This window comes from Aotus nancymaae, unplaced genomic scaffold (assembly GCF_030222135.1).
Source record: "Aotus nancymaae isolate 86718 unplaced genomic scaffold, 86718_ANA_hifiasm-v0.15.2.pri h1tg000019l, whole genome shotgun sequence".
In the NCBI taxonomy this organism is placed as follows: domain Eukaryota; kingdom Metazoa; phylum Chordata; class Mammalia; order Primates; family Aotidae; genus Aotus; species Aotus nancymaae.
In genome coordinates this window covers 5,924,377-5,943,707 of record NW_026988431.1, presented here as the reverse complement: position 1 = coordinate 5,943,707, position 19,331 = coordinate 5,924,377, and the positions used below count along the sequence as shown (strand labels likewise).

General features: G+C 37.9%; 1 long non-coding RNA gene across 1 annotated transcript in view; it reads right to left on the bottom strand.

The window, feature by feature from the left end:
• The window catches only part of LOC105705616 (uncharacterized), a 226,775-nt gene that overhangs the window by 200,117 nt on the left and 7,327 nt on the right, over positions 1-19,331 (bottom strand). Inside the window, exon 2 of the long non-coding RNA XR_001104710.2 lies at positions 9,268-9,421. This is a non-coding gene — a long non-coding RNA (uncharacterized LOC105705616). The remainder of the gene's footprint in view (positions 1-9,267; positions 9,422-19,331) is intronic.

Here is a 19,331-nt window from a genome sequence, read left to right as displayed (position 1 = left end):
ATAAAGTCAATTTTACCTATTAATATCATTAATATTGTTAACTTAAATAACAAATTTTTATGGAAAATAACTATATTTTCTCAAATAACAAAATCAGTGTGAAAAGTGGCACTATTTTATATTTTTGCAAATCTCTTTAATAGAAATTTAATAGAAGATGACTGAATTCTCTTAACTGCTTCCACATTGTCTGTTCAAGAATGATTACTGTACTACAGCTTGCAACAGGAAAAAGTTGGAAACAATAAAACTGTGTATTTAAGAGAATTAATAAGTTTCATATTTATAATACTAGTTTTTCAACTAGATTCAGTTATGTGTATCAAATACTTAAATCTCAGAAACAAAATATTGTCCAAGAAGAGCATGTAGAAGAATGACACATTGTATGAGACTATTTTTATAGAGTAAGAAAACATTAAGAAATGTTCTAAATATTATTTATCATATCACATACAAATATAATAAATCTATAAAAGTTGCATAATTATAAACTCCAAATTCAGAGTAATTTTCCTCTAGAAGAGAGAGGAAAGAAGGGAGGGGAATAAGATTGAAGAGGAATAAACAGTAGATTCAATTGTATTTAAAATGTCTTATTTTAAAATTCTAAAGAAATATGGTAAAATGCGAAGGTTTGACACAGTTGAATAGTTGTTATAAAGGTTGTATTTATTTTACTTGTTATGCTTTTACGTATGATTGAAATATTTCAGAATGCTAAAAAAATGTATGTGTAAGAGAGTACAAAAGGCTTTGTGAGTAAGCAAAACAAATGTCTAGGTAATCTATGTTCGAAGAGTTATTCTCATTTTTGTTGTTTTGAAGCTTTTCAGAAAGTTTTCAAACACAACAGGAAGAGCTTATGCTCAATTCATGCGCACAATTTTGTTTTTAAAACTTTCTTGAATTCGTACCCTTTCTAAATTTTGAAGGAAGGGCCTCTTTGAAAGGGTTTGTTTCTATTTATCCAATGAAAATTCATTCAATATCCTCTACAAAAAAAAAAAGAAACAAAGAGGTATTGAAGAGGTACAATGATGCCCATTTTACATCAGCTAACAATGCAACAAGAAAGTAATTTCTTATCCCAGCTGAGTTCATAGATGTATGGGCAATCCAGCAAATACTCTTCCTAGGTACACCACAGTAAATATATGCACTAGTACATAGGGACAGGTGTACAAGAATGTGTATTGATTTCAATGAATTAATCATTAGAAAAAGGTTTAATGAATTATGGTGAGTCTGCATAATGAGATCTTATCCAGTTTACAGTAGTAGGCAACTACCTTCACTTTGCATAATTATCTTGGTTATTCTTAAGGATTTCTTCTTTAGCAAAAAATTGTAAGATAATGTTATCTAAATGTAAGGCAGAAATTTGTTTTTTTTATTAGAGTTGCAGAAAATTTAAATTTAAAGAATAATTTTGGGAAAAATGTTTTTGTGATTTTAAATTGTCCAATTGAAGAATATATGGATTTCTATACATTTGGATCTTGTGTTATGTCCGTCAATAAGATTTTTTGATTTCTTTACCTTGTCATGCTTAACATATTCTTAAATGCTTTTTTTTGTTTTTGTTTTTGCTGTGTGTGAAATGTTTTCCATTCCCATTTGGGATACTCAAGGCTAGGATCTATAAGAGGTATAGATTATTTAAAATATTTATCATGTATATAGCCAGCTTACCAAATTTTCTAACTAATTCTATTATTATTATTTTCTTTTGAGATGGAATCTCACTCTGTCACCCAGGCTGGAGTGCAGTGGCGTGATCTTGGCTCACTGAAACCTCCATCTCCTGGGTTCAAGTAATTCTCTGCCTCACCCTCCTGAGTAGCTGGGATTACAGGTGCCCTCCACCATGCCTGGCTAATTTTTATATTTTTAGTAGAGTGTTTCCCCCAAAGTTCTAGTGTTAGAAACTTTATCCCCAATGCAACCATGTTGAGAGCTGGGCCTTTTGGGATGTATTTAGGTCATCAGGAATCCACCATCATGAATGGATTAACACACTATAAAAAGGGCTCGTGGAAGTGGTTCACTCTCTTCTACCTTTCTTCCATTGAGGACCCCACACCCATTCCCTCTTGCCCTAACACTTTCTGCCATTTCCAGATGCATCAAGAGGGCCCTCACCAGATGTTTGCACCTTGATCTTGGACTTCCCAGCCTCTCGAGAACTGTGAGAAATATTTTTTCTTTATAAATTACCCACTATGTGGTATTCAGTTGTAGCAGCAAAAAATGACTAAGATAAAATATTTGCTAAGTCTTCTAGGGGCTCAGGTTGTTTGATCAATGGCAGCTCTCCCATTGAGGGTAAATAAAGAGATCTCCATTCTCTTTAACAACACCTAATGGCTCTCTAGCAGCAGGTAGCAGGCTACCCTCTGCTATAGTGGGGAACTCTTTTGCTACCCAGACTCTTTGTTCTCTTTGATACTTTGTCCTCCTGTTATACTCCTTGGACTCTTGGAAACCAGGAATACCTGGTACTCTCATGAAAGGCCAATGAAGACCTTCTCCCTGGAGTTCGCCAACCTTCACAAAAAGTAAATTATTTCCTGGGGTTCTAGCTGGTCTCCAGATGCTCACTCAGATAAAGAAGAGTGTTCCCTATCAGTCAGGTGGAGACTAACAGATTGGAATTGGTGAGGAAGTCAAAGGGCTGCATTTGGGTCACTGTATTTCTGGAATCCCCCTCTTTTAGATTTCTAAATTATTATGCCTAATAGACTCAGTGTTAGTTTTCAAAGAATCCGTTGAATGATATATGTGTGGCTTCATCCTGGCTCAAGCACTTAGTGACTTGGCTTCCCACATTCTTCCTTTCTCATTCTCTATCCAACCATACACCTTAACTAAGTAGAGTCTAGATTACCTCAAAATGCACTTTGTACTGTGATGGAATTCCAATTCATAGATAGCAAATCCTAGAGGCTTACACTTGCATTCAATTGAAAAAGTTACAGAATAACTGAATAAATTATCTTTATGACACGGTTTATCATGCAGGATTGATAATATCACTAGATTGTTGGTGGCTGGAGACCAAAATACATAACATGATACATTAGCTGGTCTCTAATAATGGCCCCCAGTGAACCATACTTTCCAGTGTTCCTGCCCACTGAATCTGGACTGGTGGGCCTGTGACTTCCTTCAACTGATAGGATGTGGGAGAAGTGACAGTCAGACAGTTACAAGGCCTAAGCCTGTAAGAAGGTCAGTAGCTTTGAGTCACAGTGTTAGATGTCCAGCTACTTTGCTGGAAAGGCCATGGAGAGACAATACATGTAGAGGCCAGTGGAAAGAGAGAAAGGAATCAGCAACATCTTCCCCCTGCCTTTATCAGCTACAGTCCCAGACTTAGGCATCCTTGCCAGGATGTCTATCAGACTCATGAGAGGAGGATCCTGGGTGTTCAAGCCTTGCTCACAATCTGATCACAGCTGCAAAGAGACCCTAAGTGAGACCAGCAGAAGAACCATCTAACAGAGCCTATTTAAAAACAATGGGAGAAATAGTGTGCAAAATGGCCTGAGTTCAGTCCTTGTTGAAGCTTAGGCTGACTTTGTTCATTCAAATAGACATTCTTCAGAACGCCAAACCACAGAATATAAAACTTAATAAAATTGTTGTTTTAAGCCACTAAATATTGAAGTAGTTTGTTCTGCAGCAATTTATAACCAAAACACATGTTAAGGCAGAAATGTGGAGTGAAGTTGGGACTCTCAAACCCACACAGTGACTTATTTCCAGACCTAGATTTTCCATTTTGTTCGATGTCTTCATCCCTTTAAGCAGAGCCTTTGTCTCCTTGTTGCACTAAGACAAAAATCTTAGTGATACAATTTAGGATTTTTAGGACACTCTTGATTCTCAGGGATTTAAGAATGATCCACTAGAACCTACAACAATGAAGGCGAATAAAAGCAATCCTCTAACTTGGATTCCCCAATATGCTGAAAGTGTGCGATCTTGTTTCATTTCCCAAAAGCATTCGACTCTCTGAATCAGGCCGTCAATCTAGTGAAATGTCTATAAGAGTAAAATGGCACACACGCACCCAGGCTCATAAAATCATAATAATAATAAAAACCCCCTCAGACTTCTTTTTTTTTTTTTCAGCTGTGAAGCAGCACCTGCCATTAGCTGTGGTGGTTCCTATTTTCATATTGTCTGACAGTAGCAGTTGGATCACGCTTGAGCCAGTGTGACTGAGAGGCGGGCTCCCTGCTTCCACAAAGCTGAATTTAATAAGATGAGAACAGCATGCCAAGATGGGGAGCTCCCTCCCTGACACTTATCCTGACACCAGCCCCTCAGCGGGGCTGTATTGCTGTGGTAATCTGGGTGAGCCGGACAGAGCGTCCTGCTTACAAGTTCAATATAATGGAACAGCAGGGGGCGAAGGGCTGGCAGAAAAGCTTAGCAAAGTTAAAGCCTATTACTCTATGCTTGAGGAAAAATGAGTCACCAAATATTACACCCAGAGCAAGACTTGAACCTGCCAAATGCAGCAGCAACACACGCTAAGCCTTGTCCATAATGGTGCATTCATTATCTTATGGTCCAGGGTAATGTGGATTTAAATGTTTTTAACCCTAATGGAAATGTATATGCAAATTTTCCCTTAAGCCCACCCCTCCCTCAGTATTCTTTTGCCCTGTTTGAATCTAATAGGCAAGGTGACTGTACACTGCATATGTCAGAGAAAATGATGCCTTCTTAATCTGCCTTCAGCAGCAAGAAGAAGGCAAGAAATTGGACAGAAATCTTTCAGCTGCATGTTACGGCCTTTGTTGTTGCTGTTTTATGCCTCTTGTGGTGTTGAATTTAAAACTAATGGAAGAAATAGCATGCAAATGATCTCTGTATTCAGTACTGATTGAGGCTTAGGCTGGCTTAGTTAACTTGAATATCAGCTCTTCAATACAAGAGAGTTCCAAACCAAACTCTTCAATATAGGTAGGTTTTGATACAAATTCTTAAATACTGGCCATTCAAATCAAACTCTTAGACGTGGAACAGATTTGCCTTATATTTTCTATCAACCAGTGCCCCAGAACTTACATATTTTCATCAACCAGTCTAACTGAAAGACCATTATTTAGAATCCTGATCCTTAGGACTGTAAGACTCAGGATGTTTGAAAGAATCACAATAGAACTGATTTGTGATTCCTCCTGCTCCCCTAGATTAGCTACTACCATATTTTCATTACAGCAGAGGCCCCTGAGATCATCAATTATGGTGTTAATGACAACAGCCACCAAACACTGAGCTCTTATCATGGGCCAGGTAGGTTGGTTGGGTACTTTATGCCTATTATCTCCAATTGTTATGTAGTGCATTATAAATATTCTCATACTGTTCTTAAGATGTACGAAGAAATTTTACCTTTTTTATTTAAAGCTGGTCAAATCTTGTTCTTCAGGGTTTTCCAACAAAGATAAAACATTAAATGTCAGACTCTTTGAATGTATAGTGTCTTTCAGCCATATATTCAGTCTTTTAGGTTTCCTCTGTTTCCCCTTGCTCCTCTTGAACTTGGTGTCTAGAATGCATATGATTAGCACCAGTGGCAAATGAACACTCCAGACTCATGTTAGTTCTTGGATTCCTGGAGGCCCTACCTTAGGATGGCTGGCCTAACCAACCGCATGGGCTGAAGAGCAATCAGGTCCTAACTGGCCATTTGGAGCTTTCTGCTGGCCTACTACTAGAGACTGTGGTCCTGGCCTATTGACTCTGTTTATGAAGCCTTCAAATGTTGCAGACTCTGAGCATCGCAAGGTGTATGCCAGTCCACCTTCTGTCTCTTAAATTCTGTGTCCGCCCATCAGGACATGTAGGAATATCTGTATGCCCTTTACGCCAGATGCAGGCCAGGGGGAGCAAGCCCACCTCCTCAGTCTCATCTCTCTAGTTCCTCTGTCATTCAGTGGTGTACTTTCTTTCCCACTCCATGAGGACATGGTGCAGAAATGAATGGAAGATGCTTCCCAAGATCTTAGCTTTGTCTAGGGAAGTAGACCACTAATCTTGGTGTCTTGAGGATATCCTAGACACATCTAAATATTTCCATTGTCCTCTCACTTTAAATGCAGGCCGAGGAGTGAGGGAAATGGGAATCCTGACATCTGACCTCCTTCCTTTATCATTCACACCTTTCTTCTGTTTAACACTGCCCCGGCCCAGAACTAGGGCTTGCCTCTTCCTCTCCCTGCCTAGCCAGACCCCCATACCTCATATCATGAATTCTCGTAAACTCTAACTGCCCTAATTTCGGTTCCCCAGAAATAGACAAGAAATCAAATGGAAGTAGTATATTTGGGAGGGGCAAAAACCACCAAAGTGGGAAAATGAGACAGGCAGGCAGTGAATAAACGGTACATAATAGACCAGTTACCACTGGGGGCAACTGTACCTTAATCCCATGGGGAAACTCTGGGTAACAGAGTAGAGCACATATTCAGAGTTATTCCACCCAAGGGTTAAGGAAGCTGCAGCTTTTATGTATCAATTCCTGTATTTGCTGTTGCTTCAGACAAAGCCACCAGAACCCAGCCATGGATTATCTGATTCAAAATGACTTTAACAGTTAAATTTTGACATTTGAGACTTGTAATTTTCCTAAAAATTATTTCAGTAACTTGTGAACCTTCTTCTACTTCTTGATCTGAAAGCCAACCAACCAAACAAGCAGAAACCATTACAGTGTTCATTCTAGTTCAGCAAAAGATATGCATTAAAACAAAATACTTTGGTTGTGTATCACCAACCAACTCTCACAAGAAATTCATTACTTTGGTACAAAGTAATAGCTTTTAAATAAAAATCCAGCTAATGCTTTTGATCAAACTATAGCAGTTACAAAAGGAATTTATTTCCTCTTATAAATCTAAGTAATACCCCAACACTGGAGAGCCAAACTCTCTTATTTCTCAGCTTTCTGAATATGCAGGTCTCTCTTCTCTCTGAAACATTCTCACATCCAACTCCCAGCATCATTGTCTTTATAGACATCCTTTAGGTACCATTTTACATGTAATTTCCTCTGAAAATCTTTCTTTCATTCTGCCATCCATCTTCCAATTCCCGAGAAAGCACTTTACTCATAGCACAAGGTATTTAACCTGCCATAGAATGAATCCATCTGTTTTGTAATGGCCAGTTTTCCTCTCTGAAGCCCACTAATTCATGAGTTCATATATATAAGGAGTGCTTTCTAAACAAAAGTAGCGCTTGACATCTAGCATGGCTTACATGTTCAAAGTGGTTCCATGGTAAGTGAATTACACTTCTGTTTAGTCTCCATGAAGCCTAGCCTAGATTAGAAGACAGCACCTGTTCTCAGAAAGGCCTGGGATGGAATCCTAATTTACCTCCTCTGTGACTTTTGGCAAATTGCCTAACCTCTGTAATCTTCTGTTTCCTCATCTATGTTACGAAAACAGTAGTGTTCACCTGTCAGGGATGTTGTGCCACTAAATGAGATGTAAGTCAATTGCTTGGTGTTTTATCTAGCAAATGGCAAGCTGGGAAGTGGGTTCTACTGCTACTTCTCAACAGAGAATACATAGAATCATATTAATATTTATAATGTATTTATTCCTACTATCACAGCAGTCTGAGAGGCTGAATATATAAAGAAGTGGTTCTCAAATTTTAGCATGTATTAGAATGCACAGATCATATTTTTTATATGAATATATATATGAATATATCTCTATTTATATATACAGATTACAGGGCCCTAGCTCTAGAATTTCTAATTAAACAGGTATAGGGCAGGGTCCAAGGCATTTCTGACAATCTCCTAGATGACCTTGATACTAACTACACTGATGGTTCTGGCACCATCCTTTGAAAATTGATTCTTGCTGTCTTCACATCTTCCTCAGTCCAGACAGCTGCACATAGGAGTCACTCAAAAAGCTTTCGAAATTACTAATGTGTGAGTCCCATACCATGGATTTCTAATTTAATAATAGGTCTAAGGTGTAGCCTGAGCATTAGGGTTTTGAAACTTTCTCAAGTGATTCTAATGAGGAACCAAGGTTGAGAACTGGGGCCCCAGGTGCATGTCAATGATGCCTTGCATCTCAAAGTGTGGTTCTCAGACCAGCCAGGAAGCTCGTTAGAAATGCACAGACTCAGACCCCACCCACCTGGACCTAACTAATCAGAATCTGCATTTTACATAAGATCTTCCAAAGGATTCTTGTGCATGTCAAGTGTGAGAAGCTCTGAAATGGGGAGTCTTCTCACCCAGCTCACATCAGAGGAAGTATTACCAGATCTTACTTTTGCTTCCAGGATTGTCTTTCCTAAAAGACCAGGATTTAAGGCAAAATGAGCAAAATGAAGAACTCATTACCTGTGACCTTTCCCCAAAAAGAGGGGTTTTTACACCTGCACTGCAGGCATGAGTCTGAGAACCCTTCTCTCTTTGTCCCCATCCTTTTCTCCTCTTTATCTTCCCAGACTCAGTTTCCATCTCCAGACACAGCCTTCACCACACCTGTTTATTAATGGCTGAGGCTTCATACTCTGATTCAAGTCAAACAGGAGGCAGGATCAGTGTCTTAGTAAAATTCAGGAAAATGAAACTCCTCTTTTAAAACATGTTAGCACCTGGTTTCTCTCTAAATTACCCTAACACACAAATGTGTTAAGTATTAAAATAAAATCTTTATCCACTACAGGCTGGAAAGTGAAAAGTAACATGGAAGGGATACCTAATGATTTGGAAAAAGAAAAAGATTCAGCTGCATTAGTGAAGAAATTATGAGGTGTCTATGACCAGAGAAACCTGAAATGTGCTAATTGAATGCCCTCAGATACCATTATCAGTGAGGCCCCTCCAGAGCCAGCAGCACAAGCTTATCTGAGCAGAAACCCGAGTTAACAGCAAAGAGAACCGTCTTGATGGCCTAAGTCGGCTTCTAGGGTGCATGAGTCAGCAGCGGAGGGGTCCTTCTGCGTGTGAGTTCATTAGGAATCTTCCATAATCAAGAGTGAAAATCACCTCTGGTTGAGTGTGCCATTATGTATTTGAAACCCAGAAAAAAGGCAAGTTGTATTTTTAGAGAGAATAATAACAGCCATATTAGGAATACATGCATGCACACATTGCAGTCATGCACACATCCACATGCCCACACACACTCCAAATCACAACTCTTGTTACTCCAAATGTGTCCCATGGACCAGCACCATCAGTATCATCTGACCCCACCCCGTACCTACCGTTTATGAATCTGCATTTCAACAAGATCCTCAGGTCATCTGATGCACTTTAAAGTTCGAGAAGAATTACTCTAGACCAGTGGTTCACATCTTCGGCTGTGCATTAGAATCACTCAGGAATTTCAATAGGCAGCACATTTTGAAAGCCAGTAGTCTAAAATCAAAGATAAAATTACCCTCTTCAAATTGAGCCCTTTCACCACTTTTGAAACAGGACTTTGATGTTCAAGAGAAATACTTTAAGATTGCTATCGGAAGATATGGCTAATAACAGACGAGATCAGGCACATTCAGGGTAGTTGGCCATAGACAGCTAAGAACTCTTTTAAAGACTAACTTTTTTCTCTTTTAATAATTATCTCTTTAGCTAAAGCTTACTGAGACTACACACCATGACTTACTTCGTATAATATCAAACTTCAGGCAAACCAAAGGGCGTGGGCCAACATCGGTGCTCAACCAATGTTTGTAATTAATGATAAATTACTGATAATAAGTGAAAGCTCAGAATTCTGGCTTCTCTGTGTTATTCATTTTTTTGTACCTTCAATTATGAAAGAAATTCTTAGGATTGTATCTCTTCATCAATATTATAACTCTTTGAAATGCAGGAACACATTACTGCTTCTTCCCCCTTCCCATCCTAATACACAATATATTAATAAGCACAGAGCATATATTCAGTGATTGTAAATTTCATTGACTATCTTCAACTTTTTATGCAACTAGAAGGCATGAGTTTTTACATGAGAACATCTGAATTTTTCTAATTATGAAGCATGCATTACTGGGAGTTTACTGTATTTTACATAAAAGCTTTTAATTAATCAGACTTCATCAAGAATAAAAAACAGCTGTCAAGAATAATTTTCTTAAAACTAAAGTCTTCTAAGATATGTCATAGATTTAGAATATATTCTACAGAGCATACTGCACTTCACTTTCTATAAATCTGTGCAGTGAGTATCTGTGTTTGGAATGATTATACCAGACAAGGGGTTGGCAAATGTAATTTGCTTTCTGTAAAGCACCAGGTAGTACATTTTTTTTCTTTGTTTCACCAGCCATGCAGCCTCTGTCGCACCTATCTATCGGATATTGAAAACAGCCATAGACAATGAATAAGCAAATGCTTGTACTTGTGTCCTAACAAAAAAATTTAGGAGAACAGGTGGATTTGGCCTATAGGATATAGTTTTTCAACCCCTACAACTGGATGATGTAGAAGGTAAATGTGGAATGAAGTATACTTACAAAGGCAAAATAAATTAGGTTTGGTACAAGCTGGAGTATAAACAACTGCCCAAAAATGCAAACTTATATACTTAGATACTATTTTCACGGAGAAAAGGAAACTATAAATCCTTAACAAATTTTTCAGAGCCAATTTGGGTGTGGAAAGTGAGAAAATGCTCTGTTAACTTGTAGCTTTAAGAAATATTTAATTAATCAGGACATGGTATTCCTCAAATAGATTATTCACAATTTTCTGTAAAGATTGTAGCAACAAAGATTGTAGGATGACTTCTTCTCCATTATGGAGAGAATCAATTGATGACTTAAATAAGTGAACTGGAAACACAACCCACCTTAGTTTTCCAGAGGAATTAGGACAATGAGAAAGCCAGCCAGGAGCTGATGGAAACACCTACAGTCAAAATAATGTCTATTACACTGTAAAAGCTCTTAGTCTTTTGATTTGTTCATTGAACGAGATCATTTCAGGGTTGAAACTGTTGAATCCTAAGTAAACAGGTAAAGAGCTTCAGGTTCCCTGGTAATTTGGAGATTCCTTCTCTCAGAAGACATAATAATTAGCCCAGGAGGATACTCAGCCAAACCTAGTATGCTATTGTGGGTGTCTTGACAATGTCTAACTCAATGACCTTCACCACTCATGAGACGCAATGCACACACAAGAAAATGGGTTTCTCTAGCAAATAAAACATTAAAATATTAGCTTTGTCTTAGCAGATGTTCTTCCAAGTTTAATCCGGTTTGATAATTTTAGAAGAGATAGATTTTGTTTGATTAGAATTGATTATCAGAGCATACTACTTACTGGTTAAATATTCTGGATTTGAAAAAGAAATTTAGTTTCACTCAGGGTTTCAGCAAGCTGGTGTCATGTTTGTCGTTGTTGTTATGGTGGTAGTGACTTTCTTGTGGGGTTGGGTTTAAGACCCACCTATTGAGCTCTTTACCACCTCCTTCTTTCTTCCTCATTCTAGAAGTATTTTCCCTCCAGAGCAGCAGGTGCTTAAACAACACGTGCTAATAATGAACTAGATAGAAAGAAGCATCTCTCAGTTTGGTAACAGGCAAGCTGCATTTGCATATTTCAGTCTGAGAATTGTATGTTGCTTTAGAGGTGATGAAGTATCTCTAAGGAAGTCTCTTAGATTTAAACCTCCCTTATAATTTCTGGCTTCATGTTAAATATGTAATGGTTTCCCTCTTCATAGCATTTTTTGGAAATTGGTAATATAGATGGCCATTTACAAAACTGGAACTGGGGTGAATACATGCACGACTTTGCCTGGGACAATCTCACTTTCCAACTCCTTTCCCAACAAAATTTTAGTAGTGTTCCCTTTCAATCTCAAAAGTGTACAGATTGGACAATAAATCATATGGTCAGTCTAACAAGAGCTGACATTTATTTACCATTTCCCTTAGCTAAACACACTGCTAAGCATTTCTATGCCAATTACTTTATTAAATTCTCACAATATCCTTTGGAGAGTTTACCTTATGGTTTTCACGTTATAGATGAGGAAACTGAGTATAAGAGAACTGGAGTTATATGGATAGTAAATAGCAAAACCTAGATTTTAACCTATGAGAATGATTCTAAAAAATGTTCAACCACAATGTTCTATTTCTCCTTAAAAGCTACAGTGTACTGCAAAGTGCCAGGGAATTGAGAATTGTTCATCTCTTCTGTTTGGGAGAAATTGTATTTGGAGAGAAGGTAAGAGACAAAGTTAGAAAGAAAGGTGAAAGCTGCATAAATATTATTTTATAAGCAATATTAAAGTTTCTACATCTTTCTTCTCCTTAGTTGGCTTAGTCTGGGATATGACATGAAGTTAAAACATGTGCATTTCCAGAGGAGGCTATGCACATATGCATACATCCATGTCTGTAGGTTAAGAAGAAACTAACAAGAGACAAGGTGGTATTTGCTATTAAGTTTACGATGAGGACTGTAATGTGTTCCAATTAATAGCTGTTGTAGATCAAATACTATGTCTTAATTATTTTGGTGTATTTTTCCCCTTTCACTCTCAAACATTTCCCAGTTTGGGCTATAAATTGTATTGCAGTCATATCTATAATAAAATATTCAAATAATCTTATTTTTGTTTAAGCGCTTTTGATGCTTTACTAAAATCTTAATGCATATCATTAAATATTTCTTGGAATATTTTATTTCTAGAAAAATAGACTTGATCATTCCTTCAGAGATTTGTTGAAAGCACTAAAATAACCAATGAAGGGTGGGAATGAATCCACAAATGAAAGTGACAGTCTATGAGCAAGCAATATCACAAGATGATTACAACAGAATCTTATAACAAAGGTAGGTAAACTCATTTCTGGAAAGAAGAGGCTTTATCAAGGATAGGAGCTTTGTCCTGGAATAAAATACATGAACAAGAGTTTATGTGGTGGTCAGTGTAGTAGAAGAATACAAGTAAGCAAAAACATACAAGTCCTCAGTAAACTGAAGGCTATGCAGGGGAAGAATAAGGGGCCAGTTCTTTCTGCCTCCAATGCCGAGCATCAAGAGAACAGAGAGAGGGTAAAAAAAAAAACAGCAGGAATTTCTCCCAGTTTCTCTGGTCAGACATAAGGACTCTCCTTTCTTGGAGTTTTGGATACCTGACCAGCCACAACTGCAATTGTCACCACCACTGCCATAGAATTTCCTGGGAGATGGAGCAGTAGAAAACATAAATTCTCTTTGACCCCATGAGGCACCCTTTCTCCTTCTTTAGACTACAATTAAGTGGGTTTTCTTGGAGTTCGTTCTGTCTGTACTTGATGTATAGTTCCTGTTTCCAACTGTCTTGGTCCTACAGTAGGAGATGCCAGAGGAGAAAAGTGGTTCAGTGGTACTCCAGGTTCTGGTTTCTTTCTTTAATCGTCTGCTACCACTTACTTTACAGGCTCCTCAGAGAACTGCTACATACATTCCATGCAGGGTTTTAACTTTCTTCATGGAGAGAGACAGAGTGGAATATGTTTACTTCAACTTGAGTAGACATTCCAGAAAGGACAGGATATCCCAGAAAGGACAGGATATCCCAGAAAGGATGTCTTAATTACTGTAAGAAGATTGGCTTTGTGACTAAAAGTATCCAGAAAACTTTTTATCTGAAATTTGAGAAAGTCATTGGACCCATCTTAGATTTCACCCAAGAGCTGGGGGAGAAAAGAATAAAGTGGTTTTATGAAAGGTCTTTCACCTTAATGATTTCATGTGGTTAAATTTTTAAAAAGAATATTTACAAGTATTTCACTTTAGTAATCACTTCTACAGAGCCAGCAGGAAAAAAAAAAGTCAGTCTGAAAGTACTTGAAATGCTTAATTATTTTTCAGAGTAGACAGTAAGGAAGAAAAAGCTCCAGATCCTAACTTTGGCTCTTTGCTTCACTGAATTACCAAAATAAGGGGAAGTCTTCAGCCACGGCTTCAGATCAGGACAAGATGGGAACTTCATCATGCCCGTGTTATTGTTGGGGGATTGATCCCAAAATAAAAGACCTAAGTTTCAGCTGGTCCCAAACCATAGAGAATTTTACCCACACAAAGCCCCCATTTGCCAATGCAAATCTGGTAATTGGACACTTAATTACCCTATTTGCACACATAAATGAGGGGTGTTCCTGCAAGAAATCAGAGTCCACTCTTAAAACTTTGGCCGCAAGCAACGAAACCACATGCTTTTGTCAACAGTTAAGTTGATTAGAATTGTGTTTATTTCTGCTCGTGTTAGGCCACATGTATTTTCATTGGAGTCTGATGTGTATTGAGTTAAAAGCTTAGTTAAAAAACCTGTGTTATGCAGAAAACCTAGATAGTAATTGCCAACTATGTGCCAAGAATCCTTTCATCATGTAGAGAATACAAGGTCTGAATAAAAAGAAATATTCTTTGCAACCTCATATGCTTGGGCAGACTCAGCAGTCTTATAGTTGTAATAAAGACAGAAGGGCCTTTTAAAAGAATACTTTAAACAAAATTTCCAGCATGGATTACTCTTTTGGGTAAATGGCTCAAACATTGAATTTTCCCACTTCCCTAGGGCAGGTAAAGGGGTGAATTTTCTCTGAATATCTTCTAGTTAGACAGTGTCCTAACAATGTCCTTAGGGGGAAAAGTGTTTTTTCCATTTGGAAGCATGTATTGTGAGTAGGCCCATCTGGGTTTCCTCCCTATGAATAGAAATATCAAGATTTGGCTGTTTTCTGATCTTTGATTATACGCAGGCCTGAGTTCTAGTCCTGATTCTAACTCAAACTGTGTACTACTGGGGACAGACTCAATTCCTGACAATTGCTTAAAAAAAAATGGTGAAGGGAAAGCTTGTCAGGGAGAGTCAAGTAGAAAGTATGGGAAATGGAGTCAGGGACGGGAGGCCTCTAAGTTAGCAATGGTAGAGGAGGATGAACAGTAAGAGATGATCATTTGATTTGGTGATTTAAATGTCAATATTAACTTTGTCTTGGTCATTAGATGCTTAAAAAATATTTTTTGAGTGAATGACTTAATTATCAGGACAATTTTTTGAGCACCCCTTGCCCAGGAATCACCATGCAAGAAGTCTGGATTACTCAGAGAGAAAATGGGCTCCTGCCTACAAGAGAGTTGTGAGAGTACTCGCCGAAGAGTAAAAACTAGCCAAGGTGAAACAACTGAGCAAGACAGTCAAAGATGTAATGTGAAATGAGGGAGCAAGATGATCTTTGAGTTCTTACATAATAATGGGATGCCTACTGTGTATTGCATTCCATAGAGGTGCTCACCTCCCACTGAAGTACAGGATATCAAACTATGGAAAGACAGAAGCTGGCTTGTCGCCACCACTGCTGTGATCACCTTAGGTTCAGTACATGCCAACCAAAGCAGAGAAGCTGTGTACCTGGTGAGGCCCCACTACAACATGGTAAAAACCAGAGGACTCTGGAACCTGGCCTGGATTATGGCGGCCCAGAGGTAGAATGCTTGCTTTCATCACGTCTTTTGTCTCTCTAGATTATGGGGCATCAGGACTCTCTTCTTGGCTCCATCTTCTTCCGTTATTTTTCATGTGGACATGTGGGATACACACACACACACACACTCTCTCTCTCTCTCTCTCTCTATATATATATATATAATATGCATAATATATGATATCTTTTTATTGTTTTTTTCCCCAAGGATAATATTCAAAAGAAAGTATTCTGCTTATGTGTTATGTGGAAAACAGTTATGTGTGAAAACTTAGTTTGAAAACAGAAACAGAAGTATGGGGCCTGTCAACTTGCCCACCATTCCATCCCTCAATAAAACATGTTTTTAAATCTTCAGCACAATTTTTCTTCTTCTTTCTTACTTCCATTCTCTTTCTTCCTTTATTTTCTTTGGGGAAGCTAAAAGTACTATTGTGATGGGCTTGACTGGACGTTACTGAAAAGTGACTCTATTAGTTGAACATAGATGTAACAGTGTTTAAAGATGTGTTATCAGTGGCTAAATGCTCTGACCAAACTTTAGAGGTCAGGGGGTTAAGAAAAATATTTTTTCACTTTTACAAACCTGTGAACTTCAGCTGTGTCCTGTTGGTTTAGAAGCAGAAGGGAGAAGAAAAAATTACCTTTATTAAGTGTTAACTAGATTCCAGGCTCATTAACCAAATTATCTCAGTTAACTCTCTCTGCCACCTTCAGGTAGGTATTAATATTTACTTTATAGATGAGAAAGAGTGTTGTTTAGAGAAGATTGGCAACTTGCATAGGGTCACCTAGGGAAGGAAAACAATCAGAAGGCATGTTCTATGATCTTAAAATACATCCAAAATATTGGTTTTTTTTCAAGCTGTGGGTCAGGAAGTCAATTTAATGTATCATGACTAAAGTTTTTTTTTAATTAAAAAAAGATTAAAATAGATTTGAAAATATCCAACTACCATTTCCTGAAGCTTTTGCTTTATTTGGTGTGTATGTATATGTGTGTACGTGTGTGTGTGTGTGTGTGTGTGTGTGTGTGTGTACTATGTTATGATGAAAAATGTATTTCTCCCTGAGTTGTAGTCAAAAATTTGAAAGCCACTGCAATTGCCCATACTGGTGCTGTGCAGTAAGAAAAAAATTGTCTAGGTAATTGTCATTAGGGTAACTACATAATTTATAATCCAAACAAGAACACTTTGGAAAATGAAGGAAATTCTATCATTGAATCGCTGACTGCTTTGACTAATGGATTACAACTAAAGTGTCACTATACCTAATTCAGACCTAGCCATTAAGAGGACTGGAATCTTCTGCTTTTGTCTATTGAAACTCTCAGTTGCCACATGAAAAATCCAAAATCCAACTACATTACATGGAGAAGCCACAAGTCTACAGTCTATAAGTATTGATAAATTACAATTAATAAAATATCATAGTTTGCTCAGATTTTCTTAGTTTTTACCTAATGTCCTTGTTCTGTCCCAGGATCCTATCCAGGATACCAGATAACATTTAGTTGTCATACTCCTTAGGCTCCTCTTAGCTATGACAGCTCTTCAAGCTTTTCTAGTTTTCAATAACCTGACAGTGTTAAAGAACGCTGGTCAGGTATTTTCTCATGATTAGACTAGGATGTAAATTCAGGGGAGAAAGATCACAGAGGTAAAGTCTTTGATCCACTTTAACTTTTGTATGTGGTATGATGTAGGGATTCGACTTCATTCTTTTCCTATGGTTATACAGTTGCCCTAGCACCATTTGTGACAAAAACTTTGTTTTAGCTTTTTAAATATTTTTTTTGAGAGGAGGAGGAATATCCTGGATGATTTATATTTTTATATGAATTTGGCATCGCCTTGTCAATTTTGGCAAAATTAGCTAGAATTTTTATAGAAATTGCATTGAATCTGTAGGTCAATTTGGGGAGTATCAAAATGGTAATAATGTTAAACCTTTCAATCCTTGAACATAGGATGTCTTTCCATTTATTTAGGCCTTCTTGAGTTTCTTTCAACAAATATTTTATAGTTTTCAGAACATAAATTTTACATTCCTTTTGTTAAATTTATTACTATGTTATCCTTTTTTTTAATGTCATTGTAAATAGAAATGTTTTCTTAATTTTATTTTCTGATTGTTCATGGCAAGTATGTAGAAATATAATTGATTTTGTATGTTGATCTTGTGCCTTTCAATTTTGCTGGCAGTTAGGCATTCTATGTCACAGGATAAGATAGGAGGTTGGCACAAGATACAGGTCATAAAGACCTTGCTAATAAAACAGGTTGCAGTTAAGAAGCCGGCTAAGACCCATCAAAACCAAGATGGTGATGAGAGTGACCTCTGGTTGTCCTCACTGCTACACTCCCACCAGTGCCATGAAGGTTTACAAATGCCATGGCAACGTTAGGAAGTTACCCTATGTGGTCTAAAAAGGAAAGGCATGAATAAACCACTCCCTTTTAAGCATATAATCAGGAAATAAGCATAAAAATGGGCAACCAGCAACCTTGGGGCTGCTCTGTCTATGGAGTAGCCATTCTTTTATTCCTTTCTTGCTTTTCTTTTTTTTTTTTTTTGAGACAGAGTCTCCCTCTGTCACCCAGATTAGAGGGCAGTGGCACGACCTCAGCTCACTGAAACCTCTACCTGCCAGGTTCAAGCAATTCTCCTGCCTCAGCCTCCTGAGTAGATGGGACTACAGGTGTGCACCACCACGCCTGGCTAATTTTTTGTATTTTTAGTAAAGACAGGGTTTCACCATGCTAACCAGGCTGGTCTCAAACTCCTGACCTTGTGATCCACCCACCTTGGCCTCCCAAAGTGCTAGGATTACAGGCATGAGCCACCATGACTTGCCATTCCTTTATTTTCTTAATAAACTTGCTTTCACTTTACTGTACAAACTCACACTGAATTCTTTCTTGTATGAGATCCAAGAACCCTCTCTTGGGGTCTGGATCTGGACCCCTTTCCAATAACACAATGGGTTTATTTTGCCCACTGCCCAGATGCAACCTACTTACCAAGGCAGGCGATTGCAGTAGAGAAAGAGTTTAATTCAAAAATTGCTGGCTGAACAGTAGACTAGAGTTTTATTATTACTCAGATCAACCTCTCTGAAAATTCAGAGGCTAGTGTTTTTCAAGGCTAGTTCTGTGGGCAAGGGAATAGGTGATGCTGATTACTTGGGGGTGCAATCATAAGGAGAAGAAAAATAGTTCTCATGTGCTGAGTCCACTTCTGGGTTGTGCTACAGGGCTGGTAGGTAGGTCCAAGTGGAGCTACTCATGGCCATAAATGCAGAAACTAGAAAAGACATCTCAAAAGGTTCTGCAATAGTGATGTTGTCTGCAGGAATAATTGAGGAAGTTGCAAATCTTATGATCTCTGGAATAAACGCTTCTAATTTTTTCTATCTCCACCCTAGCAGAATTCAGGCTCCTGTCATCCTCCTAAACTGGTGGTCTTTTATTAGCTTTACAAAGATGGTCTAGTTTTGGGGAAAGGCTATTATTATTTAAAATATAAACTAAGTTTCTCCCAAAGTTAGCTCGGCCCAAGCCCAGAAAAGACTGAGCACAGTGTGGAGGTTAAAAGCCAGGTGAGACTTGGTTAGATCAGATCTTTTTCATGTCACAATTTTCTCACTGTTACAATTTTTGCAAAGGTGGCTTCAGAAAGTCCAGTAAATTTGAACAGAAAGGGGACAGCACATACTTTTGTCTTGCTTCTGATCTTTTTCAGAAAATCATTCAATTTCTTACCATACGGTATGATATTAGCTGTGAGTTTTTGTAAATCCGCATTATTCGATTCAGAAATTTTCTTTCTATCTT